The sequence below is a fragment of the Miscanthus floridulus genome, chromosome 8 (genome assembly GCF_019320115.1).
Source record: "Miscanthus floridulus cultivar M001 chromosome 8, ASM1932011v1, whole genome shotgun sequence".
In the NCBI taxonomy this organism is placed as follows: domain Eukaryota; kingdom Viridiplantae; phylum Streptophyta; class Magnoliopsida; order Poales; family Poaceae; genus Miscanthus; species Miscanthus floridulus.
In genome coordinates, this window is record NC_089587.1 from 121,044,079 (window position 1) to 121,068,805 (window position 24,727).

The 24,727-nt window shown below is 45.8% G+C and overlaps 1 pseudogene; it reads right to left on the bottom strand.

Moving 5' to 3' along the window:
- LOC136469832 (histone-lysine N-methyltransferase, H3 lysine-9 specific SUVH6-like) overlaps positions 1-24,727 on the bottom strand; it is a 70,905-nt pseudogene that overhangs the window by 45,499 nt on the left and 679 nt on the right.

A 24,727-nucleotide genomic window follows, 5' to 3' on the forward strand; every position in this document is an offset into this window, starting at 1 on the left:
TAATCTATTGTCATAGTTTATATATCAATACATCATGTCATGATTAGATATTTATTTCCGCTATAATTCTGATCACATGTTTATATTCCGCTGTTCAATTAAACTATTTATAACTCTGATAATATGATTACATCCCGCTATTATAATAATAAATATTATACTTTGATGTATTAAAAGTGATGTAAGAAATGGTTAAGAATGATATAAGCTTTATGCTCTCATTTGTGATCCTAATGGCAAAAATGTGGTTTTTCGGGTTCTCCCTCGGGGTGTGCCTAATGGAACCGAGTAATTTGGTGTTCTCCTTCGGGTGCTTAGTGTCTAATGGAAGACGAGCACTCCTAGGAGGCATTGGATTAGGTGGTTTTGCCATAGGGCCCCCCTCGCACTTGAGGGGATTCGACACTACCAGGCTGACTGTCGATGTTTGACCACCGATAGCCTACCATGGGGGTCCCTAGGGTGGCATGTTCGGGCTTCAGCGTATGCAGAACTCGATGGTTAACATAAGAGATAGTCGATTTATCCTGGTTTAGACCCTTGATCTTTGATCAAGTAATAGCCCTACGTCCAGTCGGCGTTAGCCTTTATGTTGGATTGATTGTCCAGTGTCATGTCATATAATTGTTCTCTAAACCCCCGATCCAAGGAGCCCTGCCCTCCTTTATATAGTCAGGAGGCCAGAGTCCTAGTCGGTTTACAATGAGAGTTCCTAGTAGGATTACAGAGCAATACTACTACTAAGATTACAGGGAAAGAATCCTAGTTAGACTAGTTCTCCCTTCCATGTGGGGTATCCCTTGGGTCCCGCAACGACAAGCCCCCGAGCACTTCATGGTTAGTTCTAGAAGCCTCGTCTTGTTCCTTTAGGTCTTGTCGAGCAGGAACAAGCATCATCCGAGTGCTTTCTTGAGCGAAACCGTGTAGCGTTTTGTGAGATCTTCACGTGGTGTGTACTTTTTTGAAGAAAAAAGTACTCCCATTTGGATGTAGCCCCCAAGCCTCTTGCTGTTTGGCACAAGGAGCTTGAGGGTCTTTTCTTGAAATTGCCTTGATTCTTCGTCGAAGGGCTCCCAAGCGTGTATCCGGTTTCTTTGTCGAGAAGAGCTCGGATATAGCTATTTCTGGGTTCTTTTCATCTTGTGGCCTTAAAGTCGTCTATCTTGAAGAAGTCTTTTGAGTGATGTGCGCTTTTTTGAATAAAAAAGTGCACTCACTGAGTGTAGCCCCCGAGCCTCTTGCTATTTGGAATAAAAAGTTAGAGGGTCTTGAATCTTTAAGCTATTTGAAAATTCCTGTTTGAGTGTGGCCCCCAAGCCTCTTGCTATTTGGAACAAAAAGTTGGAGGGTCTTGAATTTAAATTGTTCAACAAATTGAAAACTTCCCCTGTTGCAGCCCCCGAGCATTGTTCAAAAAGAGCTCGGATACAGAATCTTGGCATATTCTCTAGTAGTCTGTTGTTGTCAGATGTAGAGTCTGTTGTTGTCAGGTGTAGTTGTATGGTGGTGGTTGAGTGTAAATGCCTTTTGTTCATGGGTTGTACTATGTTGGTATATTCTCCCAAATATGCTTGTTGTTGAGTATTGTTCCTTCATGCCTGAGTTCCTTTTTATTATTGAGTTCTGTCTTTTCAGTGTTTCCTTTGTTAGGCTTGTTCTGTTGGTGCTCTTGGTCCATGTGCACCGCTCCTTTGGTCTATAAATACCCTTTTGGAGTGTTGTTTTGATTCGTTGAGCATTTTATTGCTTGTTCTGAAGTCTCTGTAGTCATGAATATGGTAGTTTGTGAGGTAGAGCAGCCCCCGGGTTTATTTTATAGTTCTTGTGTGTCTTGCCATAGCTAGAGGGAGTCTTGTGATAGGGATTAGAGGTAGGCTAATCCTGCAGCAGCAATGTACCAGGATGTACATGGCAGTAGTTGGAGGAAGTCTTGTGATGTGGGCATCGTTCCTTCATCTGGCAGTTCTGGGTTGATCCTCGCCGCTTGTCTTGAGACTGTTTGGTGCAGATCAACACCATATCTAGCATCACATCATACTTGGGTAGACAGATGCCTACTGGACTTCTCTGCTCCATGTTGTCCTGCCATTCTGCTGATTTCTGCCTTGGGTGCACTGCGTCTATCCTTTGAAGAAAATAGTGTAGTCGAGTGCGATTTGTTCTACCGAGTAGCGATTTGGAACATGTAGTTGTTCCAGAGCCTAGTTGTTTCTGGGTTCCTTTTTGCTACTTGCCCGTCGTAGTTCCGAATTTGTTGGGTCTTGTAAGATGTGTAATCTTGTATCTTTTGAAGTCATTTGTAATAGAGAGAATCTTGTCTTCTGAGTTGTGATTCTTTATTCTGCTGATGTCTAGGTTGTCTATGAGATTCCTAAGTTCTTTATGTTGGAACCGAGTTGTTATGTTCCTTGTGAGGTAACCTCTCGTTGCTTCATGGCTGATGAGTTATTTTTGCAGCCATATGGTAACTCTGCCATTTTGCTGGATGGATAAGTCTGAAATCTGCCCATTGAACTGTACCACTGTGTGGATTTGTGCCTTCCATCATTTTAGCTGTGTCAGTAAATGGACCATTGTGTTCTCACACCGCATTTTAATGGGCCTGGTGGGCCGCATTTTTATCGGTGTAAAATCTATTTAAAGGCCTTTGTCCTCCTTTTCTTTGGTACTCTGCCTTCGCCTTAAAAAACCCTAGCCTTTGCAAGTCCGCTGTCGCCATTGCCACCACCATCTGAGCGCCGCTGTCCATGCCTTCTCTTTCCCTAGTGCCTTTTTGCCTCTATTAGTACATGGGTAGGAAGAAAGCTATGAGCAAGTCTCAGGCAACCTTCGTGGATGAGGAGTCATCTCTCTCCGTGATCGAGAACCAAGAGTTCATGGCCATGAGGGCTGCCTAGAAGTTTTGGCCGGCTCCAACAACGACTGAAGACCAGCTTTGCGAGCTTGTCAGCGATGGCTTGATCCAAAGCAAGGACATTGCTAAATGGAGAGCTCCAGGTGAGCATCGAGTCCCTGCTCTAGGTCCTAGTGAGATCATTCTTTTTGTCTCCTTTATCCATGCTGGACTTTGCCTTCCTGCTTCCGCCTTCCTTCATCGATTTCTCAATTATTTAGGGTTTGATTGAATCATCTTACTCCCAATGCCATCCTCCATCTTTCTGTTTTCGTACATCTCTATGAAGCTTTCCTTGGAATTCCTCCTTCTCTTTCTCTCTTCCATCACTTCTTTTGTCTAAAGCCTCAACCCCGCCATGAAGACACCAATGTTCTTGGTGGCTACGGGATTCAGTTTCGCTAGGGTCTTAAAAGCAAGTTCTTTGACTATGACCTGGTTGATTCTGTGAGGGATTAGCGTGCTGACTAGTTCTATGCCGCCAATTTGATCCCTTCTCTCGCCGTTCATTCTGGATCTGGTCCCTCGATTAACAACCGGTGGGAAAAGAACTCCCTAACGTTGGACGAGCTCAAGGCGATCTAGTCGTTCCTTGAGCGAATAAGCACTCTGAAGCAGCAGGGCTTGATTGGTTTTGGAATCACCTCAAGTTTTCTTCACCGTCGTGTTTAGCCTCTGAAGGAGCGAGAGAACTTTGGCTTCGAGTACTCTGGGGCTAAGGATCCTTCACGCATGGTCCTTGCCCTTGAGTTGACCGACGAGGAGGTACTCGAGCGCCTTCAGAAGATGCTAAAAGGCGCAAGCATTGTCCCGCTTACCATCTTCGAGTACTGTGCAAAGAACCCGCCTCCAACTATAAGTTGTTTTTTCTTTTTGCACGGGTACTTTTTGTATTTCTTTTTGATGTATCTATTTTCGCTTAATCTTCCTTGTCTTATTCTTTTTGTAGGAATTGGGGCATAACTTTGTTGACCTGATTCCCCTTCATGACCTCCCTGCCATTGTGGGGGCTAGTGGTAGTCTTGCTGGGGCTTCTTTAACCAGTAAGTCGCAAACTACCGTAATGCTTCCTGGTGTTTCTTCCATGAACCCTGATGTATATGTAGAGTACGTTCCTCGTTCAGTTCCCCGAGCTGCTCGTAGCATCGACAAGAGGGGGCGAGTGGCTGGTTCTTCTTCTAGTGTGCCCATTGCCAAGAAAGCTCACCAGTAGAGTACTTCTCCAAGTACTCAAGTTATAGCTAGCATGCTCTTAGGTGAGCACATTAATATGCTCTATCCTTCTGTTGCTTGTTTTCATCTTTGACCGATTACTTTTGTTCTTTTTTCAGCTGGTGCTATGATGGCCTTGGTTGAGACTAAGAAAGAAGAGGATGATGATGCACCCCTTATCATGCGGCGATGAGTTGTTTTCTTATTTTCTTATACTTGAAACCTTCTTTTTGTTTTGACATTGGTCTTGATCTCTTTGTAGTAAGCGGTCATCGGGTACTAGTTCTTCTGAGGCTCCTGCACTGGGTTCTTCCGTAGCTCCGGCACCAAGTTCTTCTGTAGCTCCGGTACCGAGTTCTTTTGGGGCTCCAGTACCAGCTACACCGCTCCTGCCGCCGAGTGGCGGGGACGTTTTTGCTGCCGTGGTTCCCCTAGCGAGGTCTTCTTTTGGTTTAATGGGGAAGAAGATAGCTAAGTGAGTGAATTCTGGTTTTATTTCTCTGCTTCTATTCTTCTTTTTTCTTATCCTTTTTTGATGGGTTCCTTGTCATCTTTCAGGCCTTCATCTTCCTCGAGCCTCCAGTCTACTTCTTGTTAAACCTCTAGTGTGCCCTTGCGTACTGAGTCTTAGGACTCGGAACACACGGGCACCGAGGTGGCTATGAGGGGGTAGAGTCCGCCGCTGCTGATTTACCAGCTCCTGAAGTGACCATGGCCATGGCTATGGGTCCATCTGAGGGATTGGCCTTGGCTTCCCAGGAGATTGTTCTGGTCGTGCCTTCTTTGCCTCAGCCGGCTTCTCCTTCTCCTTTTGTTGCCTCTGGTGGTCCGCCTTTTGCCGATGACGTGGTGCAGCAGTTTGATGCCACTCATCGGCTGTCAGAGCTAACTACCGCCTGGGGAAGCATATCGACCCTTGCGACTTCTTTTGGGGACAAGCTCCAGGTAAGTTTTTCTATCGTTCCTTCTTTGGATGTTTGTTTTTCTTCTATCCTTATGTCTTGTTTTTCTTTCTCTTTTTGCTCAGTCCTTCTCTCATGATCATACTGGCTTCTTTTTCTCGTCTAAAAATGAGAAAAAGTTGTCTTCTGAGGTGAGCGCCCTGAAGGTTGATCTTGACCTCCTCTGGGCTGAGTTGGAGACTGAGCGCCAAACACACCAAAAGGAGGAGAAGGCTCTTTGTGCCCGGGTGGTAGAGGCGGAGAAGCAGAAGGATGCTGCGGTGGAGTCCATGAAGAACGAGTGCAAAGGTATTGCGGGTTCTGTTTGTTTCCTTTTGTATTCTGACTTCCTTTTTTTGCTGACTTGTTTTTGTTGCTTCGCCTAGCTCTTCGAGTTGAAAAGCAGAAGCTCTCGGAGGGTATCAAAGTGATGAAGACACTCATTCGCACTAACCACAACAAAGCTGAGGAGGTAATTACTCAAGCTGAAGAAGAACTCGTGCTTGCTAAGTTGATTAGGCATGGAGCTAACATGGATCTTATGCAGGCCCAAAAGACAATTTAAGACTTGACTGGTAGGTTGGCAACGGCTACTAATAACTAGAATGCTTTGTGAAAGTCTTTTTGGTCGGTAACCGACCTTCTCTAGACTCCAGCGGATGATGGTCAATCTTGGGCTCAATTTATTCCCCAAGTGCCGACTCATTTCCAGGGGTTCATGAAGAGGTGTGCCCATCTATGTACCAGGAATGTCCTTGCCCAGGTCTGGGTTCTTTCTCTGGACTTTCCTTTGTCCAAGGTTGCCGATGAGGCCGAGAGCCAAGAGTACCTCGATGCTGTTGAGAGGTTAGAGCCTGAGGTCGATGACTTAGCCAGGAAGATTAGTAGATAATCTCAATATTGATGTTTCCACTCCTGATGACAATGCTTGAATGTAATCAACCTTTGCACTCCGGCTTTTAGTAACAGAATACTTATACTCTTTCTTGAATGAAGATCCTCTATCTTTGTTGATGTCTTCTTTGTCTGGATGTCTAATCCTTGCTTACTCTTTAAATGTGTTGTCCAATTGGATCAGAATTTTCTTCAGGTAGCTATCTGTTCTGATTCTCATCTGTGTTGTATAAACCACTCGCTGTATGTAGATCATTGTATTTGACAAATTTTCTTGACTTGCCGAGTACTTGTCTGGCTTTCGTCTGTGCCATGTGAAACAACTAGGCGTATGTAGATTGATGTCTTGACAGACTTCCTTGACTTGTCGAGTGCTTGTCTAGGCTTTTCGTCTGTGACTTGTAAACAACTCGGTATAGTCCATTGTGTCGACAAACTTTGTGTTCTTGTTAGTACTAAAAAGACTTAGGATATCTCCAGCTTCTTCTTCTTGGCTTAGCTCATAGTGTGGTCAGCATCTGGTCCTATCTCTGGTTGCAAAAGTATCCTAGGACTGGCAAGCCCCCGAGCACTTCATGGTAGAGCTCTGGCAGCCTTGTCTTATTTTCTTCAAGTCTTGTTGAGTAGGAACAAGCGTTGTTCGAGTGCTTTCTTGGGCGAAGCCATGTAGCGCTTCTTGGCTTGGGATCTTCTGAGTGTAGCCCCCGAGCCTCTTGCTATTTGGAACAAGGAGCTGGAGGGTCTTGTCTTGAAATTGCTCTGATTTATGTTCAAGCTTATTTTCAGTCATTTTTCTTTTTGGTTCGGGTGTTAGCTTATTAGCTACCCTCATCGGTGGGCTCAAGCATGTTTTTAGCTATTTTGCTCTCGGCCGGTATGCTCAGGCGTCTTTTCAGCCATTTTGCTTTTTGTTTGGGTGTTAGCTTATTAGCTACCCTCATCGGCGGGCTCAAGCATGTTTTCAGCTATTTTGCTCTCGGCCGGTATGCTCAGGCGTCTTTTTAGCCATTTTTCTTTTTAGTTCGGGTGTTAGCTTATTAGCTACCCTCATCGGCGGGCTCAAGCATGTTTTCAGCTATTTTGCTCTCGGCTGGTATGCTCAGGCGTCTTTTCAGCCATTTTGCTTTTTAGTTCGGGTGTTAGCTTATTAGCTACCCTCATCGGCGGGCTTAAGCATGTTTTCAGCTATTTTGCTCTCGGCCGGTATGCTCAGGCGTGTTTCAGCCATTTTGCTTAGTGAAGACAACTTCAGAGAAAGTCATAACAAGACATATGTTTTGTTGAAAGACCATCTTTATTGATCGTGAATCGTTGATAAGCCATAATAATACATATGTTGTTGATGAGCACTATCTTTGTTGATCATGATCGTTGATCTCTTGTGTCTTGTATACATATTTTCCCTTGAGTTGTTTTCATGCGTAGAATCTTCGTAGCTGACTAATGTGCCATGTATTGTTGACTTCTTTTCCGTCTTAGTTATTAGCTTGTATGTGCCTGGTCCGGTGACTTTTGTGACGATAAAAGGACCTTCCCATGGACTGAGTAGTTTGTGGCGTCCGTCGGTTTTTTGTATTCTTCTTAGTACTAGGTCTCCGACTTGTAATGATCGAGACTAGGGTATTCTTGTTGTAGTGGCGTCTTAGTCCTTGGAGGTATCTTGCTGATTAGAGGGTAGCGTTTACTCTGACTTCTTCTGTACTATTGAGTTCTAATCTTCGGGTGTGTTCTACTTCTCCTTCGTCGTATTGTTCTATCCTTGGTGATGTCTAGATCAAGTCTATGGGTAGTACTGCTTCTGATCCGTACACCAGGAAGAAAGGTGAGTATCCGATGGCTCTGCTTATTTGAGTCCGTAGCCCCCATACAACCTTAGGGTAATTCTTCAATCCATTTTGATCCATAGTCTATTAGTTCTTCATACAATCTTGGTTTTAATCCAGCTAGTATGAGTCCGTTTGCCCTTTCGACCTATCCGTTGGCCTCTGGATGTGCGACTGATGCGTAATCTATTCTGAAGCCACAGTCTTGTGCCCAACTTTGGAATTCTATGGCTGTGAAGGGAGAACCCAAGTCCTGTGATGATTCGATTGGGCATGCCGAAGCGGTGCATAATGTCTTGGATGAACTCGACTGCTTTGGCTAGCGCTTGTATTTTGCGAGTGGTTTGAATTCAATCCACTTGGTGAACTTGTCAATTGCTATGAAGATGTACTCGAAGCCAGCCTTTTGCTTTCTTGAGGGGTCCTACTTGATCCAGCCCCCAGCAGGAGAAAGGCCAAGCAGGTGGGATGCAGATGAGGTTGTGAGCTAGCACATGAGCCTGTCTTGCGAACATTTGACAACCTTTGCATCTTCTGACGAGTTCTTCTATGTCTTTCAAAGCGGTTGGCCAGTAGTAACCGGTGCGGAATGCTTTTCCGACTAGTGTTCTTGAAGCGGCGTGATTTCCACAGCAACCTGAGTGTATTTCATCTAGGATCTCTTTGCCCTCTTCAAATGAGACGTATTTAGGAGTACTCCTGATGATTGCGGCTCTTCTATAGAGCTTGTCTCCTACTAGGACGTAGTTCTTGCTTCTGCGAACAACTCGGGTAGCTTCTTCTTTTTCCACTGGCAACTTATTTTCTTTTATGTAATCAATAAGAAACCTGGGTCCATGAAGTGGTGATTACCAAGATCTAGGTGTCTTTGGCTAGGATTTTAGGGGTTATCTCACCGGGTTGTTTGATAGAAGGAGCTGATAACTCCTCTATGAATACACCTAGGTGGGACCTTCGCCCTATCTGATCCAAGCTTGGCGAGGATGTCTACCGCAATATTAGAATCGCACAGGACATGTAGAATTTCTAATCCTTGAAAATGTTTTTCGAGCTTTCGTATTTCAGCACAGTAAGCGCCCATGTTTTCTTTGGTGCAGTCCCAATCTTTGTTGACTTGATTGATTACTACTGCTAAATCTCCGTAAACGAGTAAATGTTTGATTCCTGAGGGTAATTGCCACTCGTAGCCCGTGGATGAGGGCTTCGTATTCTGCCTCATTGTTTGTAGCTTGCCATAATATCTGAAGGACGTACTTGAGTTGCTTTCCGTCTAGAGAAATTAGGAGGACACCTGCACCGGCTCCGCCTAGCTTGAGTGATCCATCAAAGTACATCTTCCAATGATCAAGGATGGTACTTGACACAGGTTGTTGAATTTCTATCCATTCGGCAACAAAATCAGCCAGGGCTTGAGATTTAATTGCCTTCCGTGGGGTGAAATCGATATTGAGAGCACCAAGTTCAACTGCCCACTTAGATATGCGCCCCGTTGCATCTTGTTGTGTAGGATGTCTTCGAGTGGGAAATCTGTCACCACGGTAATCCTGTGGCTTTCAAAATAGTGGCGAAGCTTGCGTGAAGTGATCAGGAGGGCGTAGAGTAGTTTTTGCACATGCGGGTACCAGATTTTTGATTCTGACAGTACTTCGCTGATGTAGTATACGGGACGTTGTACTTTATATACACGCCCTTCTTCTTCTCTTTCTACGACAATCGCAGTGCTGATCACCGTAGAAGTTGCCGCAATGTATAGCATCATGTCTTCGTATTTCTTCGAGGTGTGAGAACTAGTGAGGAGGTGAGGTATGCCTTGAGCTTCTTGAAAGCTTCGTTGGCTTCTTCTGTCCACTCGAACTTGTCTGTCTTCTTCAGCAATTTAAAGAAAGGTAACCCTTTTTCGCCCAGTCTTGATATGAAACGATTGAGGGCCGCCATGCAGCCTGTTAGTTTCTGCACATCTTTGATACTTCAAGGAGGGCCCATCTCTGTTATGGCTCGAATCTGCTTGGCGCTTGCTTCGATTCCGTGATGACTGACTAGGAATCCGAGTAGTTGTCCTGAAGGAACTCCGAATACACATTTGTTTGGATTCAATTTCCACCTCCATCTTTTTAGGTTTTGAAGGTTTGCTTTAGGTCTTCAATTAGTGAATCTAGGTTCTTTGTCTTTACCACTACTGTCATCCATGTATGCTTCTATGTTTTCGCCGATCTGATCACCAAGGCATGTTTGAATAGCTCTTTGGTAGGTGGCTCCAGCATTCTTGAGTCCAAATGACATGGTCTTGTAGCAGTAGGCACCGAACTGGAGTGATGAAAGATGTCTTGCTCTGGTCTTGTTCTTTTAATGCAATCTGGTGATATCCTGAATAGCAATCAAGAAAGGATAATAGGGCGGATCCTACCATTGAGTCAACTATCTGATCAATGCGCGGTAGCCCAAATGGATCTTTCGGGCAGTGTTTGTTGAGATCTGTGTAGTCGACTGCACATGCGCCACTCGTCTGTATTCTTTTTCTGTACTAGAACTGGGTTTGCTAGCCAATCTGGATGAAGGATCTCTCTGATGAACCCGGCTGCCAATAGCTTCATGATTTCTTTTTTAATTGCTGCTTTCTTGTCGGGTGAGAATCGTCGTAGCCATTGCTTTATGGGCTTGGAGCCTTCAGTTGATATCAATTCTGTGCTCAGCCAACTCTCTTGGGACACCTGACATGTCAGCTGGCTTCCAAGCGAAGATATCTTTGTTGTCCCAAAGAAAGTTGGTGAGCGCGAGTTCCTATTTTGCCTAAGAGGTGGGCGCTGATGGTTGCTGTTTTGGAGGGATCGCCAGTGCCCAAGTCGATTTGCTTGATGTTGGCTTCTTTTGGTGGTGCGAGGATGCTGGGCTTTTTAGCCGGTATCTCTAATTCTTCTTGGCTTATTTCTACGGCAATAGTGGCTATTTCTTTTCTACCATTGTCGGCTTGTGCTTTTGCTACAATTTGGATTGCCTGAACATCATAGTCAAATGCGCGCTTCAAATCACTCTGAAGAGAAAGAACACCGTTAGGCCCTGGCATCTTAAGCAACAGGTACGGATAATGCGGTATTGCCATGAATTTTGCTAGTGCTGGGCGCCCGAGGATTGCGTGATATGATGAATCAAAGTCCGCGACTTCAAACTTGATGAACTCTAGTACGGTAGTTCGAGGGAGTCCCAAAAGTAACCGGTAGAGTGATTTGTCCAAGTGGCATTGCTGCCTTGATAGGTACTATGCCATAAAAAGGCGTGCTTGTTGGTGTGATCATCCCAGCGAGTTGTAGTCCCATCTTCCTTAGAGTTTCTAAAAAATGATGTTGAGTCCAGCTCCTCCGTCGATTAGTACTTTCGTAACAGTCATACCAGCAATGGTTGGATCTAGAACCAGTGGGTAATGGCCTGCGTTTCCTACACTGGTCCATTGGTCTTCTCTTGAAAATTGGATTGGATACTCTGACCAATTGAGATATCTTGGTGTAGCAGGTTCTGCTGCCATGATGGTTCGTAACGCTAGCTTTTCTTGATGTTTGCTTCTGGAATCTGGAACCCCGGCAAAGATTACTGCCACTGTCCCTCTGGATTTTTGGAATCCCTTGTCTTCATGGTTGTCTCCTTCTTTTTTTGATTGTCTTCTTTATTGTTCCCCTTACTATCTTTTCTAGTGTATCTTTCGTTGAAGGTGTAGCAATTTTTGATGGTGTGCTTTCCATTGGGGTGCAAGGGGCAACGTATGTTCTCAATGTCATCATATCTTCTGGGCTTGGTAAATTTCTTTGATTTGTCAGCCATTGCTACTGTGTTGTCTGGTCCATGTTTTCTTTCCTGTTGTCTGTTGTTTCGATGATTTTGTCTATCTGGGTTGTCTCTGTTGTTTCTATCCGGGAATCTTTCTCATGTCTTTTCCTCTGCGATAATATCTTTTCCACTGTTCGTCTGAATTCTTCATTGTTTCTTAGGTTTTCTTTGCAGAAATCTTGAAATTGCCACCTAGCCATGATTCTGTGAGAGAAAGCTTCGATTACTTCTCATTGTGTGATGCCATGTACTTGAGCTCGTAGTTCGCCAAATCCGTCGATAGTAATTTCTAAGACTTTCATCTCCTTTCTGCTTGAGTCCTTTTAATTCTACGTGGGTGATTGGGTGTGTAATGATACCCGTGAAATTTTCACAGAAAGCTCTTTGCAAGTCCTCCCAATTTCTGATTGATCCTGGATTCAATTTGTCAAACCATTGCAGTGGCATGGTTTCTAAGGCCATGGGAAAGAACAAGGTCTTGATGTCATCGTCTCCTCCAGGCCAATTCAATCGATTGCGAGTAAATCCTGAGCCATTGCTTTGGTTCGGTCTTGCCGTCATACTTGGAGTGGTTGGATGGCTTGAACTTATGAGGTAGTTCGTATTGAAGCAAGTCTGTTTGCAAAACAGGGGAATCTATCGTGCGTTCCGGCTTCTGTGTATTCTGATTCGGCGCCCCCTTCTTGCCAACTATTGTCTTGGTGAGAGTAGTTTTGCGTGGCTGTCCGAGTAGGTGCTTTGCTTCTGGCCTTTCTTGGTTGTTCGACTTGGTCGTTTTGACTATGATTTCTTCGACTTTCTCTGTTGTGACTTCCACTTGGTCCAAGTCTTTCGAAAGCGGACTTCCTTTGATTTTGATCTTCCTGTTCATGAGATGTTGCCCTTCCGTCGTGTGTCCTAAGGACTATTGATCGGAGGAAGTCCTGGAGTTGTTCCTATTTTTCATTGGGATATGAAGTCGCCCTGAGTTCTTCTAGTGCTTCTCGGATCTTATCGTAGGGTGTATTCGCTGCTTGTCCTTCTTCGACCTCTTGCTCTAATTTTCTTCTATTGTACTCGGCTAGGTCTGACTCATATTTGATCCAAGTGTCCTTTCGCTACTTAGCACGGCATTGACGTCCTTGTTTCAATTTATTCTTTCTCTCTCTGGCTTGCTTCTGACTCTCAGTCTCACCATCGTGCCCCTAGATAAATGGTGATATGTTGGATTCAGATTCATCTGAAGACCTAATGTTGGGTGCTTCTGGGGGGACCAATGGTGATCAAGGATGGCGAATCATGAATACTTCTCTAGCATGAGTTGTTCTATCATCGTTTGTGGTTTCCGTTCTGCCAGAGTTATTGATAACTTTAGTAGAGGCTTCAACATCACAGATCGAGTCTCCTTCTTGGTAGGGTAGAGCTATTGTTGTCCGTTGTCGACTAGTTGAGTGCCGCTATCCTCAGGAACGAAACCGGCCAGTGGATGAATGCAGTCTTGAGATGTTATAGTTAAAACGAGACCTTCCTAGGCTCCTTTCAGTGGCATTCTAAGCACCAGGATTGGTGGATCCTTCGGGCCATGTCTGATAAGATGTTGCCATGCTGTGGAGTCTGAACGGAAGAGGACCCAACTTCTTTAAAGTACTCTGAGTGTACTCCGAGTAGTGATTCTTGATAGGTTGACGTCATGTTCTAGAGCTTTGTCAGAAAAGAACTCGAGTTTTCTGAAAGAACTCGGATAAGACTCCTATCTTCGAAGCGGAACCTGAGTTTGAATCGGATGCGTGAAGTCACGAAATCTGAGTCGGATTAGACATCATGAGCTGCGCGAATCTTCTGGCAAGCTGATCTATCGTTGTTCGCCGAAATGAAAAGTCCTGATGATGATCTGAATCTTTCGAGGAGACGGTTTTGGAGCTTGCCATCGTCGCTTCCTCGATAGATCCATGAACCGAAGATGAAGGTTGATCCCTTTGAGAAGATCATGTTGTCGAGGTCCATCAAGCTCTCGGATGCAAAGTCACCGAAAGCCCCTACCTGGCGCGCTAGCTGTCGATTTTTGACCACCGATAGCCTGCCACGGGGGTCCCTGGGGTAGTATGTTTGGGCTTCAACGTATGCAGAACTCGATGGTTAACGCAAGAGACAGTCGATTTATCCTAGTTCGGACCCTTGATCTTTGATCGAGTAATAGCCCTACGTCTAGTCGGTGTTAGCCTTTGCGTTGGATTGATTGTCTAGTGTCGTGTCGTACAATTGTTCTCTGAACCCCCAATCCAAGGAGCCCTGCCCTCCTTTATATAGTCAGGAGGCTAGAGTCCTAGTCGGTTTACAATGAGAGTTCCTAGTAGGATTATAGAGTAATACTACTACTAAGATTATAGGGAAAGAATCCTAGTTAGACTAGTTCTCCCTTCCATGTGGGGTATCCCGTGGGTCCCACACCGACTATTGTATAATTGTTCTCTCAACCCCCGATCCAAGGAGCCCTGCCCTCCTTTACATAGTCAGGAGGCTAGAGTCCTAGTTAGTTTACAATGAGAGTTTCTAGTAGGATTATAGAGTAATCCTACTACTAAGATTACAGGGAAAGAATCCTAGTTAGACTAGTTCTCCCTTTCGTGCGGGGTATCCCATGGGTCCCACATCGACACTGACCCCCCACTTGATGGACCTTTTCACCTAGTTGGGGCTGGATCGGGCAGAGATCGCCGCCCCTAGCTCTCCTTCGGTGTCGCGATGCGAGGAGGCTAGTTCTTCTTCTATGGTGGCGCCAGCTCCTATAGCGCTGTAGGTCAGGGGCTGCATGTGTTGGATGATGGCCCTAAGGCAAACACGTGGCTAGGGCTGATAGAATGGTGCAGCGCCATTGATGAGTTGATCGTCTTCTTCTATGACTCCCTTTTAGGCATGATGAGCTGAGCAGAGTTCTTTAGCCTCTAGTAGGGGATGTATGACTCCTGTGAGGTAAGAATTGGACGAACAATCATGAAATTACGGACAATGCGAGGGATCACCTAAACTCCCCTCATTGTTGTTGCAGGCGTTGCTCTAGTTCTCTTGGAGGAAATCAAACCTTGTTGGATGGCTGCACTCCCTCACGGCGCACGTCCCGTGGGTCGTCAGGTGCACAAACAACCATGGCACCACCATAGCTCTGACCCTGATGAGGCTCTAGCTTCATCAAGTTGACTTGGGCACTGTGGCACTGGGCGTCCCTGAGGATACATCCGATAGAGCCTTGGAAGAAGCTGAGGACACGGTGGCGCCCCTTGTTGCTACCGCTGTGAACATCATCGATGACATGTCGCTGCTGGTTGATGAGTACCCAGATGAGGTAGAAGTGCCTGTTAATCATCTAGCCTCCCCATGACTCTAGGGGTTATTGTGAGTTCAGGGGTTTCCCCCTCGAACGATGATGCGCTAGGAGCGCGCCCATCCACCAAATCTTATGCTTTCATTGTTGTTTTCGCTTTGTCCCCCCTTTGTCTCAGTGGGGAGCATCCTCAGCACCTGTTTCCTCCCATGAGCCTGGTGGGCATCAGCCGTTAGCTCCAGTAGCCTGGGTCATGACCATTTCACGTTAGGGAGTTAGCTTATCCCATTCGGTTGTCATGAGAGGAAGAGATCAGGGCGGCTCTACTCCTCGACCACGAGGTCAGGGTGAGAAGGTCCACACCCCAAAAGTAGGGTAATTTGAGCGGGACGAGCGCATCTCTTCCCTAGCAGCGATTCGAGATGCAAGAAATGGATGGTAAAGAACTTAAAGGTGTGAGGACTTTGCTATTCGTCAGGCTTGCATGTCGACCTCTTGGTCGGTCTGACCTTCCTCCATGTGAAGCTCCTGTACTAAAGGGCTCATGAGGCATGACTTTGCCCCTACGGCATTAGCTCAGAAGTGGATTGGTAGACAGTCGTGTGAGACTCCCAGTTTCTGTCTGGCACGGTGGCATGCATCCCTAGACCACACCGGATCTACTAGGCTTGGACTTCAAGATCTGCTCCTAGGAGGCCTGGCGGAGGGGGGCACCTGGGGCTCATTGTCCACTAGGGTAGCAGTCGGCGACGTAGGCCAAGCTCCCAAAGTTGAGGACCTAGCCTAGGGTGAAGGCACTGGCCATGATGAAGAACTCACTAGGAAAGTGGATGCCACCGTCTAGGGTGACACCGCTTGCTCCAATGACGAGGCCGGTGGCTTTGGTCATCGTAGAGCTTGAATCACAATTGACGTGCTCCCCTACCTAGTGCGCTAGCTGTCGTGGGGTTGGAACCACGACAAGCATTGTTTGTTTGAGGTGGTGTCAGAGTATGTGTCTCCGGTGGCTCAGGTGGACTCAAGAACACAAGAATCATAGAGGGGACACAACGGTTTATCCTAGTTTGGGCCAATTGATGCCCTACATCTAGTAGCTGATGATCCTTGTACTCAAGAGCACCCAAAATATGGGGGTTACAACAGAGTGTACAAGGGAAAGAGAGATTTGATAGGGGATCACTCGGTGCTAATCCTAATGTTGCCTCACCGCCAGTGGAGGCTTTCCCCTCATCAGAGAGTAGGAAGACGATGGATGTGGTGGAGGAGCTCTTGGTGCCCCCTCTGGGTTGCTTTGCTCTCGGTGCAAAGCTCGAGTAGAGCAGTTAGGATGTGAATTATGACAGAACCACCCAATTTATACAAGATCAAGTACGGCTATCCTCGTTTAGCATGTTGACGCATGCATACTTTCACTTATATAAACTTGGTAGTCCATTGAGTGTCACAAAGGAGCTTAGTAAATCAACATCATAACCAAGATCGAGTGATTAAGCAAATACATATCACATACACAGAGTTACAGCGGAAATAATGTTTATAATGAGTTCACATATAATAATACAAGGTTGGGTTTCAAAACTAGTTAAGGGAAAATAACATAGCTTTCAAATGATTGCATTAATATAAGTTCCAAATACATTGCTAGCATAAGTGACATCCTCTGATAAAAGCATATAGATGAGAAATAAATATAGAGTCACCGAGCCCACCTGCGGTTAGCCACCATCTTCAGCAGGCCGAGAACTTCACCTACAACATGGTGGGATAAACCCTGAGTACTCAAATGTACTCAGCTAGACTTACCCATCATAAACCATAAATAAAGTGACACCAAAGAGTATGCAAGGCTTTAAAGGTGGAGCTAGCTTGATAAAATTTTGCATAAAAGCCACTAGTTGAGCTATACATTTTACAATTCGGTAACCAAGTTAATTATAGCTATTCATCTCTAGATTAGCAACTAACTTGTGCCAAACATATGGAATATCATTTAGTAACATGCAATAGTAACCATAGCTAGTGTAGTAATGTGAGTATCATCATCATAACCATCAAGTCTCCATTAAGTTACTCTATGTTGCCGCTGCTCAGTCAAGTTCTCACTATCCAAGAGAGATGGCAATTCGAATCGATTCCTACCCAGATGGGGAGTTATTCCTAACATAAACCCAGACATACCTACGCTAAGGTAGTCTTAGGTCACCTTTGGTACAACTCAGAAACCAATCTTCACGGGTCCGATCAGCAATGCACCCTCAAAGATTCTACCAATCTGCCAAGAAGATCGAGACTCAAACCCGCCCTTGGACTCACGCCATTGGCTCTCCACACATCCTTACTACCAACCAGGGTGCACACTTTCACTTATCAGGGCCTATCCTGACTTGAGCTACTCGGCTTCACGGTCAGAACGACTTATCTGGCCAACTAAGTGCTAGGCATGCGTTCAACATGACATGAGGATGTACAACGAATCGGTCCTTAACCGACACAGATGGGGATAAATAGACACCAAGACCTCCATGCCTTGTTGCTTCTCTATCACAACCACATCTAGTCTCCTTTTTATTCATCAACACATGGTTATTTCCACGATAGCAAATATAGCTAACCGTGCTTTGGTATCCATCTATATCTCGCAGGTGATAGGAAATCACCCGACTTCTACCGGTCTAAGCATCACTAAGCATACATTCGATCCTAGACCTACATAGGGTTCAAGGTATATTTCTGGACAAGGTAGTTCTATGCATCAAGTGGTTCCAATCAACTCTTATAACCTAATGCATTAAACATAAAGAACTCAAGTGATATTTGTAAAAACATATGAGGCTTAGAATGCTCTGGGGCTTGCCTAGGATCCAACACTAGGTTAGTGTCCATTAGACAACACTCTCTTGGTGAGCATCTCCTATTTAGGCATGTACTCTAGGGGTCCTTCCATCTTGGGGATAGGTCCACCAACACCGTCTTCTAGTTCGATTCCATCATCATGTCCTTCACGTGATGCATCTAGCGTACCTAGATGAGATGCAATAATGCAAGTGCATGAATATGAAGAATGGTCACATCATATTGATTTAAGCACTAGAGATCAAGTCATTCAACTAAGTAACTAGGGCTACATAATTTAGAGGATGCACCAGCAACATCAAGAATGGGCAATCAAGTTAAGTGCATACACAGAATTTGGACAGCAGTACAGCAGTCGTGTGTTTCAACCATAGATGGAGTTACAATCATTCAATAAAAGCAATCCTTAACTTTATAGAAACCTTATTAAGTTATCTACAACTTTCTTATTATCATATTTAGGTGATTCAACAGTTATTTGGCCTTAAACATACAAAGCAACAATTCTGTCCAAAATATGGACAGAATTTGACATGCAACTTCAGACAGCAATAAGTTGAGTTCAAGATTTCCCAACAAGGTGGTTCTAGACTTTTTAGAAATCTTAGAAAACCATGCCCAACTTTGTTATAAACACCACAAGCTAATTCCAAAGCTAACCAGGTCAAACATCACAAAGAAGACATCTCTGTCCAGATTAGGACAGAATCTGTCACTCCAGTTCACAAGCTCATAACTGGAGATTTAGACTACCAAAAGGGGTGATCTTTAACAATTTGGAAAGCTCATGAAAATCACTACACTTATTCTATTATCTCCAAGACATGATTCAAATATTAGCTAAGTCAAACAACACAATCATTCAGATCTGTACAAAGAGCATGCAAAAACCTGACAGCAAACTTCTAAAATCTATAACTCCTAAACCATCAGGCCTATGGTCATGAAACTTTAACACAAGCTATATTATGAAGTTACCTACAACTTTTGTATTCTCCACATTTACATAAAACATCATTATCATCTCAAAAATGATTGCACCACAAAAAGTACACATGAAGCCAAATTTCAGAAGGTAGCATGTTGGTGTTTTCACTTGTTTCCCCCAACAGAGATTTCATACATATATCATTCAAAGGGTCAAACAAACATCCATATAGCTCAACTACATTTCACAAAGTTAGTATAATTAAAGTAGCATCTCATGGCTTAGGCATATGCCTATTTGTTATTAACTTTCATTAACTTCCATAGAATGACATATTTATATATATTACTTTTAGTGCCATATGAGAACAACTAGTTTGGGGCTGAGATTTTTATGAGAGGAATATGATGACCAAACAATATTACTGTACAAATTTCACATGCTCAAGTTTTGTAATTTAATTAATACAAAAAGGACAAATTGCAATTGCAAGAAATCTTGTGAGAGCAAGATAATATGAAATTCAATATTTTATGCAAATTCATGGTCATATTATGTATCAACATGACACAACCACAACATACCAAGGTAATGGAACAACATTTTCCATTTTTACCTCATCATAAAAATTATAACTTATTTAAAATCATTTAAAGCTATTTATCCAACCCTAAACAAGATAAATCAATAAATCCATAATACTGCATCCAATGAGCCTGAAATTTTTACCACATCATAAAAATAGCATCAATAGACTACCATAAAAATTTCACAACAATTGGAGCACCAAAACTTTAGATATGAAAATGACAACCAAAACAAGCTAAAATTCCCTATTTAAAAAGTGTCGGTTTCATAAACCCGGGGTCCCTCGGGGACCGTCTTCCGCGCCAAGGCTTGGCCCAAGAGTCTAAAAACAAATGGCCGGAAGGACGGCCCAGTCATCGACCAAAAGGTCTGGGCCAAAAGGAGCAGCACCCGCTCGTCAACCACTTTGGCTCGCCTATCCGATCGGAGCGCTCGCTTCGGTCTCCGGCCGCCTCCGGACGCCCTCTCTGATTGGAAGGCCCGGCCCAAAGCGCTACTTCTGACTCTGACCCCGTGTCCCTCCGACCACGGGCTCATAGGAACCCTGCACACTGCTCTTTTCCAAACTGACGCGACCAGAGCCGACTGGAGCTTTCCGACCGGGGACGCTAGCTCGGAAAGGACCAGGGGACGAACGGAGAATGCAAGCCTGAGCACACAAGTCAAACCACGACCATACATTGTACGCCTGTAGGAATAGTACTTTGCAACCATCCTAGAACAAACAGTATTGTAGGCGCCAACATTTCCCTCTACAGTATTGTAGGCATCGACAAAACCCATACGGTAAGGCCCCCATGTGCCTCTAGGCATCGATAGTGTTGTGGGCACCGGGATTTACCGTACCGGGTGAATATGGTGAGACTCCTCACATGCCCTAGGCATCAAACAATATTTATAGGTACCAACATCTACCACTCCTGAAGAAAGTAGCACAACCTCCCACATGCATCTAACATACTACAGTGACGTCAACAATGTTGTGGGCGCCTACCATTATCTTGCACCCGCCAGCATGGGCAGCAAGGCTCAATAACATACGCACCCTTTCCCTCTCACTTGTAAAGTCGTCCCCTTCATCTATAAAAGGGGATGCGTCTCGTCCAACAGGAGGGGGGAGTCTGATTCAAGACCAGTTGGATCAGAGTCTTTAGATCGATAGCTCACAACCACGGAACCACCAGGTTCGGACCTCAAGCACACGCTTGAACACTTAGCTCATAGTGGAGTTCCTATCGCTCTTGGCCCTTTCAACCGAAGCCGACTGGGCCTCTTGTACACCCCATCTTTTTCCTTCTCGTTTGTAACCCCACAGCAGACTTTGAGCACCTGGGCTCAGGAATAAAGTCACCAACCGACCCAAACTGGACGTAGGGCACGTTGCCTAAACCAGTATAAACCCTGTGTCATTGAGTACTAGGCCACCTCCGATCATAACGTACAACAAAACTACAAATATTCACTAGTTGGTCACTTTCTGTACCAATAGTTGGCGCCGTCCATGGGGAGGACGCTGTACGTTCAACACTTTTTTGGTCATCGGATGGCCCACTTCTCCGCCACCCTCGCCGTGGTGGGCTCAGGCAACACTATTCATTTTGGCTTGTTAGAGTTTCCCGCACTCTCACCGGATGGGATGCGGGCCCCGACCGTCTTCGAGCCATCTCAGGCCTTCCTCTTCGGAAGCTTGGACTTCGTCGCCGACCAGCTCGGCGTACTACACCTCCAAGAGAAGGCACACGTTCCAGCACCCGTCAAAGGGACGCCCTCCATCAACTCCGAGATGCATGACTTCGATGATGCGGCATCTACGCTTCTTTCTGAGCAAACTCTCTGCTCAAACCCCGCTGTGAGTAAGGTACACGCTGTCATTTACTTACTATTCTCTATCTTCCACCGATTACCCAGCGGAACCCTGTTGTCCCCGACGCAACCGCCGTACGACCGGTCCCCCTACGGCCTCACATCTTCCACTGACGCATACGCCCGGGGGCCCCAAAGGAGCCCAGCACCGCCCCCTCTTGCATCTGAATTCATGGGAATGGTGAGCTATGCTCCCACCTATTTCCTCGACCTCATGGATGACGATGGCGAGAGTGACGGCTCTAGCATCGGCGACATGGTGCCTAGTGATGAGGGCATCATTGGCTCAAATATGACCATGCCAACCACTTCTATACCAAAGGTGCAACCATTCTATATGAAGCTTATCATTGATGCATTTGATGAATTGATGCTGCACCATGATGTGTGTTCATTCTCATTTTCAGAATTACTTACATGGATCAAGGGAAGGTTTGATTGCATATGGAAAGCATGGAAGGTTAATGAAGTTGATTGGGGACCAAATCCAAGTATTCCTAATGTCCTCCGCTATGCCACCACGTTACTTTGGTTCCAAGGATAGAAAGAGTCCAAGTCCAACACGTTTTAAAAGTTGAATTCGAACTGCAAAATAGTCCCAAATTGCGACGGTCACCACGACTTCATACGGACTCCGATTGGGACGTTCTAGCACTTTTTGGAAAGCTTATCAAGTCTATTTTCCAATGGATCTGGACTCATGGCTATATCTTCTCCGATGCTTCTGCAGTAATCATTTAAACGCAGGGACCTTTTCTGCCTTTGGTGCTACATCACCCTATTTTGGGCCGATGGTCCATGTATCAAGTTGGGTCCATTAGGGACGCGTCCTAGGGTTGGAGAATGACCTTTCGATGAGAGAAGGTGGATAACTCGATTTGGGGATGGAGATGACATTCACGGCCCGACTACAACCATCCAAGGATGCTGTACCTTAGCAACCGATACACCACCTCCAACGGCCGTCGCGATCTTGTGGAGCATGATCAACCAAACCACTAGGGTAATTCCTGCAAGCAATCGAGGAACAAGCAAGAACAAGTAGAACAAGCAACTCAATTGCAAGTATGGAGGTGAAAAACCAATCTGAAACCATAAAGTTGGGGTTCTGAATCGAGTAGAACGGATGGTCTAGTCGACACACGCGTCTACAAGGAAGTAGCAATGGCTAAACTTGATCTAAACAAAACCCAATCTGTTTGTAGTGGCTCTAATCCTTATTAATACCTAGGGGAATGACCAGGGGGGTGTTGGGGTCATTCTCCAACCCTAGGACATGTCCCTAATAGACCCAACTTGATACATGGACCATCGGCCCAAAATAGGGTGATGCAGCACCAAAGGCAGAAAAGGTCCCCGCGTTGAAATGATGACTGCAGAAGCATCGGAGAAGATATAACCATGAGTCCAGATCCATTGAAAAATAGACTTGATAAGCTTTCCAAAAAGTGCTAGAACGTCCCAATCGGAGTCCATATGAAGTCGTGGTGACCGTCGCAATTTGGGACTATTTTGCAGTCCGAATTCAACTTCCAAAACATGTTGGACTTGGACTCTTTCTATCCTTGGAACCAAAGTGACGTGGTGGCCTAGCGGAGGACGTTAGGAATACTTGGATTTGGTCCCCAATCAACTTCATTAACCTTCCATGCTTTCCATATGCAATCAAACCTTCCCTTGATCCATGTAAGCAATTCTGAAAATGAGAATGAACACACATCATGGTGCAGCATCAATTCATCAAATGCATCAATGATAAGCCTCATATAGAATGGTTGCACCTTTGGTATAGAAGTGGTTGGCATGGTCATATTTGAGCCAATGATGCCCTCATCACCTAGCCACCGTTCGTGTCAAGAGTGCGCCATGGCGGACACTCTAGGACACCCACCGGTGGAAGCAGAGTCCTCATGGGCTCGCACCTCTCTGGACCCTCATGCAGAGACCCCTGAGCTCACACTTGAGCACGGGGAGGAACTACGACAAAGGTGGCTGCATCAGCCACCGACTGCACCACCATGCTCGGCGCACCTCGTTGCGCCCCATGCGTGTAGGCCATCGGGCAGTGCTCGGGGTCACACCCATCGGGTCCAGCACAACACCATGGACAGGGGGAACAATCCCCCGCACTTTGCTCGGGTGAACCAAAACATCACCGCCGCGACAAAGCTTCTGTGTGGCCTGTCCAAGCCGAATGACCCTCATGAACAGGCAATCCATCGAAACCTCCAGGCACTAGTGGAAACCGCCGCCGTTCAACAAGCCGAGTGTTCCGTATCACGACGCCGACTCGTGGCCTCGCTCCCCGTCAGGGGAACAGGGATGCAGCAGATGGGACGCTCCACCCGATCGCTGCTACAATCATTGAGCATGGTACAAGAGGCCGCATCGGCACCTCGTCTTGACCTAACAACCGCTCTGCACCAACCGCCTATGCATGCACGGCTCGGACCAAGCCGAGGCACATGCAGCAGCGACCGGAGTCCTAGCCTTGATGGCCCGAGACCACGGACCTCTGTCCAAAACCCCCAACAAACGCCACCCCCGCCGTGCTCCAATGGTGGCCGAGGCAAGGGCAAGGCCAAGGGCCAAGATCAGGATGAGGGCCCCTCCACGCAGGGGGGAAAGAACAAAAAGAATCGCCGCCGACCAGCCAACTCCGCGTTAGTCGACATGGCTAATCAAGCAGGCATGCAGACCCAGTAGGACCCTTTGGGCCACTTCCATGAGCTCATGGAGAGCCCATGCACCAACCACGACTACGCTATAAAACACCTCTACAAGGACTATCAGCTCCTCAAGCGCCTTCCACAACGGACCGATAGGCCAAAGAAACAAAAAGGCGAAGAAGCAGCAACCATGAAAGGGGGCACGACGGGCAAGGATCTAGACGACTGAAGAATGAAGTGATCCAACCAGATGCCTACCGACCGAAGGACAACAACGACGCCCTTCTCTCCAAACGCCTGGAACAACTATGTCACTTTTTCCCTAAAGTTTTAGTCTTACCATTATTTACTTAGCATACGCTCCTACAAGAGCACCCCGACCTAAACACTTTTCGGCTCGAGGCGCTTGGGGGCTCCACTAGGGGGCACTACTACCTCTCTGTTTTGTTTACTTTTGTATGAGGAAGATTCCTTCCCACCCAAACAAAGGGGTGGTTCGTTCCTTTAATCTACCTTATGTAGATTTGCTTTAAAAAATCCGACCGATCGCACCCCGCCTTTTCCTATGGTTATGAGCAGCTGAGCCTCGCGGGCCACGCCTCAGGCTGCCAAGGTTGCAGCCTATGGGACAAATAGGCAGGTATGAGAAAAAAGAAAATAAAAACAAAGTTATGCTAAGGGAAAGCTAAGGAACGAAAGGGAACAAGCTTCCCCGAACCAAGTGATTCCATCACAGAAAACAAAACCAATTGTTCAGTAAAGCACCCACGAATGATTACACGGGGGCTCCCCCATGAATTTAAAATCTTTACATTCACTAAACTACTTATATCTTACAAGCTATGGGACCAACCCAGTGGCATTTGCTGTCGATGCGACTGACGAGAGCACAAGCTACTCACCCCCCAGCGGCACGACATTTGGCTCAACCGAAGCCAAGGCAACATTC